General features: G+C 42.0%; 1 protein-coding gene across 1 annotated transcript in view; it reads right to left on the bottom strand.

Moving 5' to 3' along the window:
• LAMC1 (laminin subunit gamma 1) overlaps positions 1–12631 on the bottom strand; it is a 168524-nt gene that overhangs the window by 62676 nt on the left and 93217 nt on the right. The window lies entirely within an intron of this gene.

The raw sequence follows: 12631 nt of genomic DNA, 5'->3' as shown, positions 1-12631 counted from the left end.
TTTTGTTCTTGACAACCAATTTTTTCCAGCAGTTACAAGGAACCCCCATGGGTATGAATAGAACCCAGCTATACCAACATCACTGCCAACAGTGATCACTACTGAGCAGGCAGAGGACAGGTCAGTGTCTGCTGCGCTGATGCAGAGCAAACAGACACAGCCCACTTTCCTCTATAGGTGGTCGGATGTAAACGGACCAGCTATCCGTTTGCCTCCAACTGTCATCTGATCCAATCTGCCATACGGGTAACTAATCCCCATCCGTCCGTTTTTAGCAGGTATGAACCACTGCTCCCTAGAGGGCAATGGATGGTCTAATTGGGTCCGCCAGAAAAACTGAAAGGTAGACCCGATTGGTCCTCCCGTGTGAAAGGGGCCTGCGTTTCCACTAAAGTCACCCTTGAGTAAAAGTACATAATCTGTGTATTTTATTGACACGCTAGTCACACATTACCAAGGCAAAGCTACAAAGAACTTGTATCACAAACCAATCAATTGCAATTGCCTGCATAATGACAGTTTCCATCATAGCCCCACAATGTACTCTAGTCAGTTCATCCGGACATGGAGAATTATACCCGCTAATGCGGCTTCTTGAAGCCACGTTAATGGTATGCTTAAGGTTTTTGCAAAATGGGGCTACCCCCATAATGAGTTAAAGATCTCTCAAGAGGGTTTATTCTCTGATCAGCCATCCTTTTTGAGAATCAACATACAACCCTCCAAAGGAATTCTTGTGGCTCAACAAATACAACGGATTATTAGGAAACACTGGAATGTACTGCTGAGGGACTCAAAACTTGAGGAAGTGTTTGGGAAGTCCACCATTTTGGCACTCCAAAATGTTGACATAGGATTTGACATAAACTTATTAACGCTGAATTCCTAAGAGAATCTACTTTAAAATACTGGTACTAATTGGCTGACAGGTCATCAGACTTCACAGTGCATGTTCTCTTGTAGTCATTGTGCTCAGTGCTGTTTTGTCATTAGGGGTCACTTCTTATACCACGTACACACGCCTGGACTTTCCGGCAGACAAGGTCCGATGGAATCAGTCCGGACAATCTGATTGTGTGGGCTAAGCCGATCTTTTTTTCGTTTAAAAAAAAATAAATAAAAAAATAAAAAAAACTCATACAGACCTAGAAATAGAACAGGTTTCAAATCTGTCTGATGGACTCAATTCCTATCAGGAAAACCATTTGTCTGTAAGCTGGTCCGATGGACCAAATACGATGCAAAGAAAGCTATTGGCTACTGAACTTCCTTTTTAATCCCATCTTACATTGTATGTGTTGTCAGCCCGCAACAGGACATTTTTAGCAGATACAGGTATTTCTTTTGAATTTACAGATTCTTTTAAAAAAGGAAAAACATGGGCAAATATGCATGCAATAAAGAGATGTACTGCATCTCTCTCATATAGAGATACAGATTATATATACATATTATAATTTTGCCATGACATAGGCTTTAACGTTACAAGAACTAACTACAAAATGCTCTTGCGCTGGTACCTGGTACCAACTAGGGTAGCTGAAATGTATCCTTCTACCTCACCCAATTGTTTCCGATGATGCGGACAGCTGGGGACGATGCTCCATATTTGGTGGCAGTGTCCCCTCGTAACTAGGTTCTGGATTAGGATTCTCAACTCAATAAATTCAGTAACAGGGATAAACATCAGCAGATCTCCAGAAGTTGCCCTTTTCCACAAACTATCTGACTAAACACCCAAAAAATAAATAAATATAAATCTGTAAAGTTGATCACTTATATATTGCTGGCAGCGAGAATTACGATTGCTAGGCATTGGAAACAGTCGGTGATCCCTCTTGACAAGGTTAAAAGTAAACTCAACTGGATCATGATTAATGAAAAAAACTCACCTATATACTTCGCAATAACACCAAGAAATGTAATATGGTATGGGACCCGTGGATTGATTATATATCGACTCCGTGGGGATCGCCAGGTTGACACTCTCCTCCTTTATCTCCTCTTTCCCCCCCCCCACCTTTTTTTTCCCCCTCGCTTCCCTTTTCTTTCATGTACAATACAGGTGATCACCTATGGGGCCTCACACAGCAGTGAGCCTGGGGATAATCTCAGGGTTCGCTACCAGACTTCCCTGTGATTGCGGGTCTCTGCCATTCACCATAGGTGGTGGAGTTCCGGATCATGGGGGGGGGGGGGGGGGGGTTATTTTTATTATTGAGTCCCATTGGTACTTGGATACATATTGCATATGTTGCATTCTACTGTAAGGGTAGGGGACAGATATGTATAATGACTATATTTTCTGTACTGCTATGTTGACAATCTGAGAAATCGACTTCGTCCTGTCGATACGTCTGTTCATTTTGAAACTTGATTCTTTTTCAATAAAAATATTGAAATATAAAGTTACAAGAAGCAAGTTTATCCTAATTTAATACTTCCTAAAAACTGGACTTGTAAGTTTTGGTGGAGAAACTGTATATTGTTCTGTTTCATTAAAATTCGTTTTCATTAGAATTTATATTAAATAATGGAATTCATACAACTATTATGTGAAAAAAAAAAAAAACACGTCTACTTCAGCTTTGGGTAACTAGGGTTTGGTCCTCTTCCTGGAACTCCGGTGGCAATACTTTTTACAATCCGGTTGAGAAGTATCAGTAGTAGCTAGGTCCAATGGGAAAGTAGGATCGCAGAATCCCAGCAACAGAGGGCATCTCCCGCTGAAGCCGCTGACAGATACTATATAAGAGCACAGAGGGTGATCCAGCCCATTGGCACCCACCCATAACCAAAATATCACTTTTAGGGCAGACAGTGTCTTTACAAGCCTGCTTTAAAACCATGCTATAAAATACATTTGGCAGTTTATGAATCTAAAATCTTTCAAAGCCGGTTGTGTGATGTACTCCAAGCCAGATGATATTTGGGTAATGAATAACACTCGATGGAGCGGAAGAGGGTTGTTAGAACGAGACAGAAACACCTTCCTGCACATGAAAACAGGAGTTCTAGAAAATGAGGCAAACAGGAAAAATGCATATGAAAGACATGAAATAAAAGGCAGGAGGGGGAACAAATGAAAGATGAGAGATTCAGACAGGGTGTCATTGAGAAAGGCATCTCCCACCCCCCACGCAATTATTTCTAAGAACATCTGGAGCAACTGTCCAGCACGAAGGTTCCCAGGGTGATGTGCACAGCTGCTAACCAGCTGTTTCATTGCTGGAAGAGGGAATACACAAACACAGAGCTTGTGCCAACCCTCGCTGCAAGATTTGCTCTGTCCTTTTAGGCAGGATCATTCTGCAAGGCAATCTGATAAGAGTGACAGAATGGATTAAAAGGCATTCTGCTCAGTCACAGGGTTAATTATACACAAGGGAGGATGTGTGCGTGTATACTCGTGGAGGACCGCGATTTTTAGGAATGAAGTACAGTGGCTTAAGCTGACCACAGGATGAGCCTGTTTTTTGCGTTCAACCTACAAAAAAAAAAAAAAAAAAAAAAAAAAAAAAAAAACCTGACCCGATTCTCCCATCCTTAAAGGGATACTAAAGTCTGTCCCCCCACCCCCCCATTAAAAATAACAAACATGTTATACTTACCTGTTCTGTGCAGTGGTTTTGCACTAAGAAGACCAGATCCTCCTTCAGCTCTCTTGGCCGCTCCCTCCTGTTTAGTGACCCCACAGCAAGCAGCTTGCTATGGGGGCACCCGAGCCGAGCTGCAGCTCCCTATGTTCATTCAAACATGGATCCATGGCCCCGCCCCACCCCCTCTCTCTCCACATTGGGTCACTAACTGATTGACAGCAGCGGGAGCCAATGGAGTCACGCTGCTGTCTGAGCCAATGAGGAGGGGAATCACAGACAGCCGAGTCTATAATGCAATATTGCTGGAAAGAGAAAGGGGCTCAGGTAAGTATTAGGGGGGCTGAGGAGGACTGCTGCATGAATGCACACAGAAGGGTTTTTTTTTTCATCTTAATGCATAGAATGCATTAAGATTAAAAAAAAAAAAAAGAAAAAAAAACCTTCTGTCTTTACAACCACTTTAAGGCTAGTACACACGGGCCGAATGTCGGACAACACTGGCCAGTTCAATCAAAACCAGCCAACATTTGGCCTGTGTGTATGGCAGTGGGTCAGACAGAAGACCAGCAGCTGACCGGCTCCCAATTAGTGCTTTCAGCCAATGACTGGGGGGGGGGCTGTTATCCTGTCAGAACACAACAGCTCAACGGGGGAGATCGCTGTACCAACATCGGATTGTTAGTAAAGCAGCTCCGACTAGAACCCGCTGAGTTGAAAAAAAAAAAATAATAATAGTGTGCACCAGGCTTTACATTTAAAGTGGATGGGGGGAATCCTCCCGTCTGTCATTGTAGTCTGACAGCAAGGAGGCTTCCCCACCATCAGAATATACAGTTCAGCATTGCAACTATGGTCACAACAAAATTCAAGATAAACTTCCCCAGATGGGGAATTGGATTATTGGTATCCAGTGTTGCAAGAGACCATTTTACAACATTGCGTTAATCAAGCTGATTATCAATCAAGCTTGTCCCTAAAGCCTAGCCATACAATGAGATTATCGGATGAATGATCGTCCGTTTTTTTTTTTTCTTTTTTGTATGCTAATCTTCATATCAAAAATGAATAGGTTACCTAAAGTATGAAAATTCTCATACGACAGAATAAAAACTCGGAAGCGATAGTTACATAGTAGGTGTAGTCGAAAAAAGACACAAGTCCAACCTATGTGTGTGATTATGTGTGAGTATTCCCTTGTATATCCTTGTATGTTGCGGTCGTTCAGGTGCTTATCTAATAGTTTCTTGAAACTATTGATGCCCCCCCGTTGAGACCACCGCCTGTGGAAGGGAATTCCACATCCTTGCCGCTCTTACAGTAAAGAACCCTCAATGTAGTTTAAGGTTAAACCCTTTTGAAAAGCATTTGTGTTGTATTCTCAGACCAAAACTGTACGGATTAAAAAACAAAAATCGTATGATCCGCTATCCTATGAGAAAAAGGTTTGCTTTTGTCCCTTCACATAATTTTGGACGAAAGTGGTGTACTAATGATTAGATTATCGTACGATCTATTCAAAGCGGTATTTTTTGTACGATTTTCTGATTGTGTGTACTAGGCTTTAATGTCTTAAGGGGTTTTAAAGTTTGTGCAACACTGTACAGACTGTCAGTGGCAGAAATTCATGTTATAGAATAACTACTGTTGCATTTCATTCTAGCCCAGCCACATTTGAGATTACCCTGATGGAGAAGTGTCCAAACCCCCCAAATGTATTGGCCCATTTTACTCTCATTTATCTTTCAAAGAACAGAGGAATGCAAATAGTAGCAAATTGTATTAAATTCTTTGACCCCTTTCACACTGAGGTGCTTTCATACAAAATAAACCCCCAAACAAACAACAAGTGAACTGCTTCCCATTAATATCAATGGATGCTTTCACATTAGGGCGGTGCACTTAAAAAAAAGCGCCTCAAAACGCCCGTCCATTGAAATGATTGGGAAGCACTTCAAACCTGAAAAGCACCGCATAATGGTTCTTTTGAGTCACGCAATGGTAAAAAAGCGCACTGCTGACGCTGCAAAAATGCCTGACGTTTTATGACATTTTATGGGCAGTTTGAGCGCCTCAGTGTGAGAGTAGTCTTAACTATTTTGGTAAAAAAAAAAAAAAAAAGCGATACCGTGGAAAGTTCTGCATGACTTTAAACATCAACTAATACCAAACATGGAACTCCTATATTTGTCTCCTTAGTTAATGGACTCCAATGCTCTGGACACATCCATTTTCTCCCCACAGGTATCCAGTCACATCCCCCCATGTCTTTATCAAACACAGATGGTTACAGGAAACGCATTCTCTGGGTCAGGATATGCATAATTTCTAAACAAAATTCCATGCACTCCACAGAGCCGAGGGGGAGAGATGGAGGGGGACAGGTGCAGACATCCAGGGAGAGACGATGGAGGCGGTGTGGGAAAATGTACATCATGAGGAGATCACTATACAGTACACCCATCTTTATAGACATGCCATTAAATAGTAAAGAATGCCATGACGGAGTCTTTATGGGGCTCTTCTCTCAGTGCCGGCTCACACTACAGCAAATTGGAATTAAACTTGTAAGTCCTCAAGTCGCCCCAAGTCTCTGACATAAGAAATGCCATAGAAGTGAATGAGAGCAGTCTTAATGCACACTACTGAAGTCGCTCCGACTTCAGAAAAGGTTCCTGTACTACTTCAAGGCGACTTGTACCCATAGATTTCAATGGAAGTCGCCTCCAAGTCAGATCTCTATCTATATTGAAGTGACTTTACAGGGAAGAAAAGAAAAGACTCCCACAGAGCTGATTATTCTGCGATTGGCCACAGCCAGAGTCACCTGTTCTGGAGGTCATTTTAAGTTGCGTTGCAAGTTACCTCCAAATCACCTGGCAAAGTCGCGCTGTAAGTCGGGTTGACCCTGTGTGATCCGACACTCAGTGTTATATGTATGGAGATCTCATTCAACAGATAGAATATTCAATTTCAAGTTCACAGTACATCTCACTACAAAACATTCACCACGTTTTCCTCTTTATTGCCTTTATAAGCTTTATATGTCAACATGAAGGTGTATTTTTTAAATGGCTGAGACCGTAGATTGGTGATCAGTATGCCAGCTGAATTGCATCTAAGATATCTGTTCTACAATATATTACCATCACATTAGAAAGATGGATTCTAGAAATTTCTTTTGTGTTATAAAGGAAACCTGTTAAGAAATGTAAATGAAATTTGTAAGTTCTGTATATAATTGTATTCTATTTTGTATGTATTGAACACTGCCCTCATTGTGCACACAGCACTAATAATGTTTTCATTACGTTTGCATTCTTTCAAGTCCTGATTAGAATTAGTCTGCCTATGTTATGCCCCTTGTTATCATAAACGTACAATTGTAATATTAATGTGATACCTACATAATCGTGTATAAAAACCTTCAATTGCATCGTTATAAAACAAAACAATTATTTGAAAAGATGCGGAGTGTATCTTTTGTGTCTGTTCCCTACGGCAGTAGTTAATAATTTGGAACCACTAATCAATGAGGATAGGAGTTGCCCATCTATAAAATTCCATGTCAGAAAGGAAAGCTGCCATTAGTAACCTGCTACTAAAAATGCTAGTTGCCCGTTTCTGGCTTAAAGCGGAGTTCAACCAAAAAGTGGAACATCTGCTTATCTGCCTCCTCCTCCCCATCCGGTGCCACATCTGGCACATTTCGGGAGGGAGAACAGGTACCCGTTTTTTGGCAGGTACCCTTTCCCAACTTCCGGGAGACAGCGCCCCCCCTCGATGGTTCAGCCCCCTCCTCCACCATCAGAAAGCACATCTCGCTTCATGCATGCACAGTAGTTCCTGTACAACAAATGCCGGCGGCAGCACTGACTTAAATCCCCCCACCCAAGCGGAACACTGCTTTAAATATTTTCAATGTTGATAGCTAGAAACAGTCATAGCTACTTAAAGCGGAGGTCCACCCTAAAGTGGACCTTCCGCTCATTGGAACCCTCCCCCCCTCCGGCGCCACAATTGCCACCTTTCAGGGGGGAGGGGGGTGCAGGTACCTGTACAGTACAGGTATCTGCACCCACTTCCAACGTAGATTCTGCAGAAGCTACGCCCCTTTCCGCAGAATCTACGCCCCTCTACGAAGGTCCCCCGCTGCCTGCTGGGAAACACATGGATCCCAGAGACAGCGGGATCCATCCTGTGGGTTTAGATATGTTCTACTGTCTGGAATTAGAAGTGTGAATCTGGTTAACCATGTTGGGTGAATTTTCATTGGACTACATTTTATGGCTGCAAGATGTCCCTGCCATCTGTGGTTCATCTGGTAACTCCAGAAAATTGCTTGCTTTGCTTTTAGTCAACCTTGGCGCTGCCACTACCACGTCCAACTATAGAGGGATTGACCCTCTAGGTTTTCTGTATCCTTTTTTTGTTTACTGTCACCTAACCTGGGAACTGTAAGCCTCCACATCTCCTGAAGTGGTTGATGGCAGTGAAACATGTAGCATTATTGTGATACTGGCATTGATCCACGCGTATTCGACAACTTGACGATTGAATATTGTCTACCAGTTATTTCATGTAAAACATTGTTATATGAGAACAGTATCCTAGGATGGGAGCTTTTATTAGGCTTATTGTGCATAGGTTTTTAATGACATATGTAATAAACCTAAGTTTGTTTTATCAATTTTGTTGTTTTGTAAAGTCTTTAGGAGTATCAAGAAAGTCCACTTCCTTGCATATGATCAGGATGTGGTACCCCTGATTATATATGTATTTTTTGGACGCTACTTTCATTTATTTTATATATTTCTATTAACACCTCTGCCTCAGCTATTTTATATAGGAAGCCACAAAAATCCAAAACTAAATGTGAGAGCTGGTTTTAAGCCAGGATTTACACTCTAGATGGGTTTGAAATTTCAAAACCACATTTCAGTCCAACTTCGGGAGCGATTTCAGAGACATCTGGGGGCGATTTTCAGTAGACATCCATGCAGGAACTCTCACAAAGTCACCAAAAGTAGTACAAGAACTACATTTCAAAATCAGTGTGGCATCGTAAAGTCAGCGTCGCACTGATTTGAACAGTGCCGTCTCTGGAAATAGGCCGCAATTTGACATGTCGAAACAGTTTTATGTGAACGGGGGCTAAGGCAAGCCTGACATTATTAAAAAAAATAATAATAATGAAGAAAGCGAACCTACCAACTGAACTGCGATAGGTGCCAACTAGGGCTTAAAAAGGAGACAATTCCATAAACAGAAAAGGATTAAAAAAAAAAAAAAGTTAACCGCACAGCTGAAGCCAGCTTACAATATGGGCAATTTAACATACTGTATATCACTACAATTTTCCAGTACAAGAATCTAATGCAACCATGACTAAACTGCAGATGGTTACATCTGCTGCACCCTCATAGCCAGGCATGTCTGCATTATTACCCAGAACTCTCTCTTGCATTTATGTTACTAGCAAGTCGTACCATGACAAAAAAAAAAAGAAGAGCAAGCCGTGCAGATCTGTAATCCCACAATCTTGTGATAATAAACCCTTACTTATAACCTAGTCCATCACTAAACATGTGAAATTTTAAATCCAAAAATTATAATCTACAATGTGTCTTAAATAAATGTATACAAAAACAACTTATTCTGCGAAACAAAGTGCGAATGCCAATGAAAAATGCAAAAAAAAAAAAAAATGTGCGCCAGCACTAAGCAAAAAGTGCTTAGTGCAAAAAATGTTCAATAATAATGGATTTAATATATGTCCCATATATGCTTCGTGATGGACTAGGCCAGGGATATGCAATTAGCAGACCTCCAGCTGTTGCAGAACTACAAGTCCCATAATGCATAGCAAGACACTGACAGCCACAAGCATGACACCCAGAGGCAGAGGCATGATAGGACTTGTAGTTTTGCAACAGCTGGAGGTCGGCTAAATGCATATCCCTGGACTAGGTTATAAAAGTTGTACCATGAAGCACGCAAACCTGACTACAGCCATAAATTATTATACAGGATTTGTATAGCGCCAACAGTCTGCACAGCGCTTTACAACATGAGGGTAGACAGTACAGTTACAATTCAATACAGGGGGAATCAGAGGGGCCTGCTCGTTGGAGCTTACAATCTAAAAAGGAAGGAATGCAGCAGGATCCTTCAACTGGCTGAAAAATCTATTACATATGGAGATCGGAATTAGTAAAAAATAGCATTAAGTTAAATAATGATGGTGAACAATGTGATAAAAGGCCTGCAGTGTACAGCAAGCATACCAGGAAAGAGATAGTGGCAGCAGTCATATTATGCTGGTTGTCTCGGCTGGACGCTCTGCGTAGACATAGCCGACACCTCATTAGGAGACACTTGTCTCAGAATTTGCTATTTGTGGACTCTGACAGCAGCCGGCTCCTCACATCTACGTCACGGGCTTCGTACTCCTATTCCATCTATTTTTTGAAGCTTGCATTGGATCACTTGTAAAGTGACAGGCTGAGGCCACCAGCAATAGAAGAGAATATTTTGCAGCCACTGGCTGCAGCAACAAGGAAACCAGCAAATGTCAATTTATTCCGAGCCCTGAAGAATCAAATGTTAATATACAGGTCTATACAAGCATCCTCTGCTTAATCTAGACATATACAGATGTCTGTGTTTAGAAGCCGGGCAAATGTGGTCAGTAAGGCTTCCTTCCGTACAAACCGCAATTAAAAATATTTTTAAAATAAAGTGCTTAGTAGGATATGTATATGTTTGTGTAATCCTAGACTACACTATTATTTTATAGGACTATGTCCCATGCATAACCACATGACAAACATAGCAAAGGTTCTATGTATACGGAAACGGCTTTTCTGCTGCTGATGCAACATATAATAATTCAATGTGGCTGCACCTGCATGAATTTATTGTCCTAATGTAACAATTCAGAGATAAGAAATGTATTTTATCTGGTTACTGATCTATTCTATTCCATCTTCAAACGCTCTTCTATTAGCTACATTTTTCCTTTACTTCAAGTCAAAAGCCTTTATAGGTTTAACAGAGTTCATATCATTAAAGGGCCAGTTCACCCAAAAGTGATATTTTAGTTCTAGGTAAAAAAACTAATGAGCAGTTATCTCCTGGATTCTCATACGTTCCAGATTCTCCAACCCTGACTGCTCTCCTCCATAATTCCAGACACTTGTTGCTGTCCACCTGGGAGTTTTGGGTGCTTTCAACCTCCTTTGCACACTCCAGCTCCTTTTGTTGTATTTTCTATTCTACAACAAATCCAGCAGGGAGAGGGGGTTCATGTTATAATGGTCACAGCAGGCATGCAGACCCAACAACTGAAGCCTAGATACCCCACAAATCCATTCCTCCCAATACCAACGATAGGGCACTACATTCCTCCCAACGACACCAACAATAGAGCACTACATTTCTCGCAACTACAACAGGACACTACATTCCTCCCGACGCCGATCCGGCACTACATTCCTCCACACGACACCAATAGGGCACTATATTCCTCCCAATGATGCCAATAGGGCAATACATGCCTCGCACCGACATCAGTGGGGCACCAATTCCTTGCAACACCACCGATGGGGCACTATGTTCCTCGCAACACCACCAAGGATAGTGTACTACATTCCCGCAACTACACCCATGAGAAGGCACTACATTCCTACCAACGATAGAGCACTAGATTCCTCCCAACAGGACACTACATTCTTCTCAATGACACCAACAATAGAGAACTACATTCCTCGCAACTACACCAACAGTAGGGAACTATATACCTCCCGACACCGATCGGGTACTACATTCCTCCACACGACACCGATTGGGTACTACATTCCTCCACACGACACCAATAGGGCACTATATTCCTCCCGATAGGGCACTACATTTCTCGCAACGATACCAATGATAGGGCACTACATTCCTTGCAACACCACATTCCTCGCAACACCACCAAGGATAGGGTACTACATTCCCGCAACTACACCCATGAGAAGGCACTACATTCCTACCAACGATAGAGCACTAGATTCCTCCCAACAGGACACTACATTCTGACCAACAATAGAGCACTACATTCCTCCCAACACCAATGGGGCACTACATTCCTCGCAACACCACCGATGGGGCACTACATTCCTCACAACACCACCAATGGGGCACTACATTCCTCGCAACACCACTGATGGGGCACTACATTCCTCGCAACACCACCGATGGGGCACTACATTCCTCGCAACACCACCGATGGGGCACTACATTCCTCGCAACACCACCGATGGGGCACTAAATTCCTCGCAACACCACCGATGGGGCACTACATTCCTCGCAACACCACCGATGATAGGGTACTACATTCCCGCAACTACACCCATGAGAAGGCACTACATTCCTACCAACGACATCAATGATAGGCCACTACATTCCTGCCAATGATAGGACACCACATACCTCCCAACAGGGCACTACATTCTTCCCAATGACACCATTTATAAGGCACAATATTCCTTTTTTTTTTAAAGATATTTTTATTAGGTTTAAAGACAAACCAACATGCAAAAGAAAGACTGGTTATTCATGGTTATGCATAAACATGTGATACACTCATTTAGTCAATAAACAAATATCAATTTCACATGTCTATTGTGGTTTTTAAGTGCACAAGTACAAGAATTGACCGAAACAATCCATTTTTTTAAATGGATAAGGCAGCAATGGAGACTACATTCCTAGCAAAGATAGGGCACTACATTCCTCTGACATCAATGAGAAGAAAAAAAACAAAACAAAAAAAAATTATCACCAGACCGAAACTATTAAAATATGCCTTTATAGGAATCTGATGGCCATTGCAACTTCTATTTACTACCCTAGTCAAAGCGATGTCACATATGAAAGCATCGTCAGTCCTCCTTGCCCATTACAATTCTCAACAGCTGTTGCCCCAGACACTGATGATATCCCAGCCACTGTACTGCAAATCAGAGAAGTGACCTGTGCTAGGTGATGAC

The sequence above is a fragment of the Lithobates pipiens genome, unplaced genomic scaffold (genome assembly GCF_037356315.1).
Source record: "Lithobates pipiens isolate NorthernLeopardFrog02 unplaced genomic scaffold, aLitPip1_a1.2 Scaffold_23, whole genome shotgun sequence".
NCBI lineage: Eukaryota > Metazoa > Chordata > Amphibia > Anura > Ranidae > Lithobates > Lithobates pipiens.
The sequence above is the reverse complement of the archived record's forward strand: the minus strand, read 5'-3'. Positions and strand labels throughout refer to the sequence as shown.